This window comes from Bison bison, unplaced genomic scaffold, assembly GCF_000754665.1.
Source record: "Bison bison bison isolate TAMUID 2011002044 unplaced genomic scaffold, Bison_UMD1.0 scf7180017864466, whole genome shotgun sequence".
Classification (NCBI taxonomy): Eukaryota; Metazoa; Chordata; class Mammalia; order Artiodactyla; family Bovidae; genus Bison; species Bison bison.
Genome location: NW_011495027.1, coordinates 7,065,131 through 7,072,185, shown reverse-complemented (window position 1 = coordinate 7,072,185; position 7,055 = coordinate 7,065,131). Strand labels below are relative to the sequence as shown.

The 7,055-nt window shown below is 41.5% G+C and overlaps 1 protein-coding gene across 2 annotated transcripts in view; it reads left to right on the top strand.

Annotated features, from left to right (window-relative positions):
- Positions 1 to 1,272: 1,272 nt before the first annotated feature.
- The window catches only part of LOC105003304 (guanylate-binding protein 4-like), a 40,319-nt gene continuing 34,536 nt past the window's right edge, over positions 1,273 to 7,055 (top strand). For both annotated transcript variants that reach the window (XM_010860363.1, XM_010860364.1), the window contains exon 1: positions 1,273 to 1,370. The gene's annotated coding sequence lies outside the window, so the exon portion shown is untranslated. The remainder of the gene's footprint in view (positions 1,371 to 7,055) is intronic.

The following is a 7,055-nucleotide window of genomic DNA, read 5'->3' as shown; positions in this document are numbered from 1 at the left end:
TTCTGATTCGGCTTTGCATGTCAAATCCTCTCCGCATGACCTTTGTCATGGGTGGGAACTCCCGTGCTGGCTCCTGGCAGATAACCAAACCCTGATTCACAGGGTTAAAGACCTGTAACAGAAACTGGTGACTAAGTGAAATTCTTGAGCTCCTTTTACAGAACAGCAGGTAAGGGAACAGGTTGTTTGAAAACTCCTACTGTAACACAACAAAACTGGTCGATACCAGGTCAAACCAATACAGCTCATCAGAATCTGCACAGAAGAGACCTTTTTGTCCCATAGGCGACCCACTGTCATCACAGCCCAAAATTCACCAACCTATTTCACACCAAATCCTCTGTATTTGCACATGTCCCATGAAGAAGCAGGTAACCAAGATAAACTTGCACAGAACACCAATTATCTCACTTTTCCTTACCACCAATCACCTTTCTCTAAGGCCTAAGACCATTCTGCTTCTTTCTCCTGTCAGTATTCTAAGCACCTGTCTTCCTGGGAGGCAGACCTGAGACTTGTTCTCTTGCCTCCTTACTGGGTGGCCTCTGCTGCAAACCTTGGTGTTTCAGTGTTTTGGCTTGTGGCTCCTTGGGCAAAAGAACCTGGTTCCCTAACAGCAGCAGTCAGGCTTTTAACTTGTAGGTTAGTACAACACCTTAGGATACAGAAAAGAATGGAAGAAATCTGAATCAATCCCCAAACCCCAAAGGTGGATCCACCTTAGTAAAAGAGCAGGAAAAAAACAAGCAAACAAAAAACAGTGAATATTTCTGGGCTATAAAATCAAGGGTTAAATACACAGGTTCCTCTGTCCATGGAGTTCTCCAGCAGGAACACTGGAGTGGGTTGCCATTTTCTTCTCCAGTGAAGAAAGAAATCATAGAGTTAAAAAGAAAATACTTTTTTAAAAAGGAAAGAGAAAAATAAAAGAATTAAAGGCTTTTCAACTGAAAAAAAATTAATAAATAAACCCCTTCTTTCATAAAAACACCCCTGAGAGACAGGCTGTTGAACTCTCATCCTATCATTATTTGGGTCTCATTCACTGTGGGGTCAGGAATGCCTAAGTCACCTGTGGAGGAGGGACGAAGTTGGGTTTACCCAGCCAGGCAGGGAGGAACCGTTATCTCCCTGGCTTTCCTGGAAGGCATCTAGGTTACTGCCTCCAGGAAAGGGAAAAAAAAATAGAAGTCCTTCTGTCTTTTCAGTTTCGATTCTCATAAACCCCACCCACACCGGGTGACTTTTAATAACCAACTGGCTTTTCAGCTTCTGAATAAGAGCGGTATCCAGAGGAGACGGAAGCAAAATGAGCCCTAGGGGCGATCCGGAGCAGCTGACTTGACTCCCAGCTGCAGTGTCTGCTCCAAGTAAGTTTGCTCCTAAGCTTGACCTTCCAAGCACTCTTCTGTTAAATAACAACAATAAAATCCCCCAGTGCAGGCCCTATCCTGGGGGAGGGGAGGCAAGGATGGCCCCGTGGGGTCAGAGTGTAGCTCAAGCAGCTCAGAGTTGGTTGGCTTTGAGGCATGTCACCCTGATGCTCTGCTCTTCCTGGAGCATGTACTAGTTGCTGTTGTTCAGCTGCTAAGATGGTGTCTGACTCTCTGCGACCCCATGGGCTGAAGCACCCCAGCCTCCACTACCTCCTGGGGTTTGCTCAAACTCATGTCCATTGAGTCCATGATGCCATCCAACCATTTCATCCTCTTTCACCCCTTCTGCTTCTGCCCTCAATCTTTCCCAGCATCAGGGTCTTTTCCAATATGTTGGCTCTTCACATCAGGTAGCCAATATTGGAGCTTTAGCTTCAGCAACAGTCCTTCCAATCAATATTCAGAATTGAATTTCTTTTAGATTGACTGGTTTCATCTCCTTGTTGTCCAAGGAAACCCCCTAAGCAGGGCTGGAGCAAAAATCTGGCATGGGACAAGGAAGAGAGTATGCTTCATTTTCTGAGAAAAAGGGGCTGAAGTCCTTTTTAGGACTGAGGGCCCAAACTCCCAGCCCGCTCGCAGAAGCCCTGGGTGCAGTCTCCTCCTCCAGCCCCCTCCATCATGACTGCACCCCGCTGGGCACTAGTGGTAGTCCACAGACAATTTAAATCCTAACAGATTAACAGTGTATTATTTTTTTCTTAACATTTAATATTTTGAATAATACAAAACTATTATTTGAAATAGTTCAATCTCATTCTTAATGAAAAAACACTAACAGTAAGCCTATTCATGTGTATTTACCATGCTTTTTTTTTTTTTTTTTTAATACCTGGCCCGTACAAATACTGCCTCTTATAACTTCTGATGCTTGCTGAAAATACAGAGTGTGGGGTACTTTTAACTATCACTTCAGATAACTCTACTGAATAGTAACCATTGGAAACTGTTCATCATTTTCTGCCATCTAGTAACACTATTTCATTCTATTTAGTTTTGAAGTTTCTTGGTTTGAAAACCTCAGAATATTTTTAATTAAAAAAAAAAAGTACATGGTAAATTTATGGTCTCCTACAAAGCTTTATGAATATTCTGACTCAGAAGTGAATGCTACTATTCCTGTTGCTTAAATCTGTTCACCTTAAAAATAGTGATTTTTCAAGTAAAAATGGATTTACTCAGGAATATCAGGGGAATTGTCATTTGGGACAAGCAACCTGTAGCAAAAGACATGGGGCAAATTCAACCAAGAAAAAGAGGAAGTTTCTCTGTCTTATTTTATAAAGAAAAGTAGTAAGTTGGAAAGGATTGTTTTAAAAGAAAGTCCATTGGAGGAAAGTGAGAGTTCAAGGTAATGACCCTTTTCCCTTGGCTGGGTTGCTGGGGTACTCCTGGGTTCTTCTAGGAGATGTGAGGCATACTTTTTCCTGTTGGGGACTCTCACTGGAGAATCTCCTGTTGAAGATTTTTTCCTTGGGGATCTCCAGTGGTACTGTGTGAGAGGTCTTCTTTCTGGCCTGCTGATTCCATTTGAGTGAAGATTCCTTTTATTAATTTTCACCTAACACAGCAGTAAAAGGTCATTTTACTGCTCTGTCTCTGCTCCCCATCCACTGTAGAAAAAAAGAAAAAAGAGTAAGAGAGAGTGAGAGAAGGAGAAATTTTAGAGAGGAATTCTTTTGAGCAAATTCATGTTTTTTCCTGACTGAGAGATTTTAGATAAGTTATATTTCTTGGCAAATTGCAACTTACAGAATGTACCAACACATTATAACATATTGTCCAACCTATTTACTGTTGAAATCATACATTAATGCAGGAAAAGTTTTAAAAACTTTCTGAGAACTTATATCTTACCATGTGTATAGTAATAAATCAGGCAGGAATTACTGTTTTTCCTATAACACCGGTAGGAAAATGGAGGCTTTGCACATAAGTTCCTTTCTCAAGGTTTCAACAGACAATAAGTGACTTGAACCCTCAGGTTTGAACCCTGGCAGCCCAACTCCAGAACCTGTACTTGGACATCTCGGGGCAGCTTTCAGCTCCTCCAGCCTGACTCTTCCCCCGTTGCTGTTCTCCCTCTCAGTTGTTACTGCTTGGGCCTCCCAGCCTGCTCATCTTCCTCTTGGGCTGTGTCCTCCCACTGCTGCAACCAGGGAAGGAAGTGTCACTTTCTCAGGCCAAAGCCAACTCTCCCCTTTCATTCAGAAATTACCCTCCCAGACTTCAGAAACACACAATTGTAAAATTGTATAGGATTGACTATATGCTTGTATAATTTTAAGAGTATGGTAAGCATTATGAGGTATGTAATCCTCCTAATGACCCCACTACCTACATGGATCATAGCCTTGTTGTCATGGTGAAGGGACATCACCAGATAGTCAATACTGAAATCAGACTGATATATTCTTTCCAGCCCATATTGGATGAGCTCTATACAGTCAGCAAAAACAAGACCTAGAGCTGACTGTGGCTCAGATCATGAGCTCTTTATTGAAAAAGATAAGGCTTAAATTGAAGAAAGTAGTGAGAACTGCTAGTCCATTAGGTATGACCTAAATAAAATCCCTTAGGATTATACAGTGTTTTGGTTTGTGATCTTATGGACTGTAGCCTGTCAGGCTCCTCTGTGCATGGGATTATTCTCCAGGCAAGAATACTAGAGTAGGTTGCCAATTCCTTCTCCAGGGGATGTTCCCAACCCAGAAATTGAATGCAGATCTCCTGCTTTGCAGGCAGATTCTTTACTGACTGCTCTATGAGGGAAGCCCTTGATTATACGCTGGTGGTGATAAATAGATACAAAGGATTAGATCTGATACAATACCTGAAGAACTATGGACAGAGATTCATAACACTGTACAGGAGGAAATGACAAAAACAATCCCTCTCCCTCCCCCCGCAAAAAAAAGAAATGCAAAAAGCAAAGTGGTTGTCTGAGGAGGCCTTACAAGTAGCTGAGAAAAGAAAAGACGTGAAAGGCAAGGGAGAAAGGAAAAGATAAACCCAACTGAATGCAGAGTTTTAGAGAATAACAAGGAGAAATAAAAAAGCGTTCTTAAGTGAACAATGCAAAGAAATAGAGGAAAACAATAGAATGGTAAAGACTGGAGATCTCTTCAAGAAAATTGGAGATATCGAGAGAACCATTTCATGCAAACATGGGGACAATTAAGGACAGAAGCAGTAAGGACATAACAGAAGCAGAAGAGATTAAGAAGAAGTGGCAAGAATACACAGAAGACCTACACACACAAAAACTTAATGTCCTAGGTAACCACGATGGAGTGATCACTTACCTAGAGTCAGATATCCTGGAGTGTGAAGTCAAGTGGGCCTTAGGAAGCATTACTACGAACAAAGCTAATGGAGGAGATGGAATTCCAGCTGAGGTATTTCAAATCCCAAAGGGTGGTGCTATTAAAGTGCTGCACTCAATATATCAGCAAATTTGGAAACCCAGCAGTGGCCCCAGGACTGGAAAAGGTCAGTTTTCATTCCAGTACAAAAGAAGGGCAATGCCAAAGATTGCTCAAACTATTGTCCACTCTCTCATTTCACATGCTACCAAGGTAATGCTCAAAACCCTTCAAGCTTGGCTTCAGCCATACATGAAATAAGAAGTTCCAGGTGTACAAACTGGATTTAGAAAAGGGAGAGGAACCAGGGATCAAATTGCCAACATCTGTTGGATCATAGAAAAAGCAAGGGAATTAAAAAAATAAAAAATCTACTTCTGCTTCATTGACTATGCTAAAGCCTTTGACTGTGTGGATCATAAAGAACTATGGAAAATTCTTCAAGAGACATGAATATCAGACCACCTTAAATGCCTCCTGAGAAACCTTGAGTATTCAAGTCAAGAAGCAACAGTTAGAACTGGACATGGAACAATGGACTGGTTCAAAATTGGGAAAGGATGATGACAAGGCTTTATATTGACACCTCGCTTATTTATTAATAATGTATATGCAGAGTACATCATGCAAAATGCTGTTTTGGATGAATCACAAGCTGGAATCAAGATTGCCAGGAGAAATATCAACAGCCTCAGATATGCAGATGATACCACTCTAATGGCAGAAATTGAAGAGGAACTAAACAGTCTCTTCATGAGGGTGAAAGAGGAGAGTGAAAAAACTGACATAACTCATTCAGAAAACTAAAATCATGGCATCCAGTCGAAGCAGTGACAGATTTTATTTTCATGGGCTCTAAAATCACTGCAGATAGTGACTGTAGTCATGAAATTAAAAAAAAAAAAAAACAAAAAAACACTTGCTCCTTGGAAGGAAAGCTATGACAACATAGACAACATATTAAAAGGCAAAGATGTCGCTTTGCCAAAAAAGGTGTGTATAGTCAAAGCTATGGTTTATCCAGTAGTCATGTATGGATGTGAGAGTTGGACCATAAAGAAGACTGAGTGCCAAAAAATTTATGCTTTCAAATTGTGGTGCTGGAGAAGACTCTTGAGAGTCCCTTGTACTGCAAGGAGATCAAACCAGTCAATCCTAAAGGAAATCAACCCTGAATATTCATTGGAAGGACTGATGCTGAAGCTGAAGCTCCAATACTTTGGCCCCCTCATGCAAAATGCCGCCTAGAAAAGACCCTGATGCTGGGAAAGATTTAGGGCAGGAGGAGAAGGAATGATAGAGAATGAAATGGTTAGATAGCATCACTGACTCAATGGACATGATTTTGACCAAACTCCGGGTGATAGTGAAGGACAAAGAAGCCTAGCATGCTGTAGTTGGACACAACTTAGCAACTGAACAACAACGACCTTAATGACAGATTGATCTTTACTTTTCATGTCACCACTTTACAGAAGAGAAACTTGAGGCACAGAGAAATTAATCTTCCCAGTCATCACACAGTTCATAAAGTATGGCAACATGTGGACGTTGCTTAGTATAGTCTTTGAGAAAATAAAGGGACAATCCAAGCTCTCTGACTGCTACTGCAGTCTGACTCTTGAGATCATAAAACACCCTACCATTGTAATGAAATTATTTAAAGTAGAAGCTAGCCCAGATGTGAGACTCTGACATATCTAGGCAGATCTGACAACACCCTGGTTGCTTGCTTCTCTTCTCTATCTGCTTAAGAAATGTCCTACAATTTCTGTTAATAAATTAATTCTTACATGAACAACATTGTGTAGGTACCTTAAATTCTGTTGTGTTTGTTCGAGAGGAAGCTGCATTCTTTACCTCAATTTCTTTCTCTCACTGACCCTCCTCTTCCAGCCTGTTCCTGCTCCCACTGCTTCCCTGCATCTGTCTGTCCTCATCAAAGGATGAGGACACTGATCACCTTCATCTTTCCTTTATTGTCAAGGTCTTCCCTGGATACTCTCTCCATAAATTCAACCCACAGTGTTCCATAGGGCATTGCCCTCTCATGTACATATAGGGCTTCCCAGGTGGCTCAGTGTTAAAGAATCTGCCTACCAATGCAGGAGACATGGGTTTGCTCCCTGGGTTGGGAAGATCTCTTGGAGTAGTAAGTGGCAATCCACTCCAGTATTCTTGCCTGGAAAAATCCCAAGGACAGAGAATTCTGGCAGGCTACAGTCCATGGGGTGGCAAAGAGTTGGATATGGCT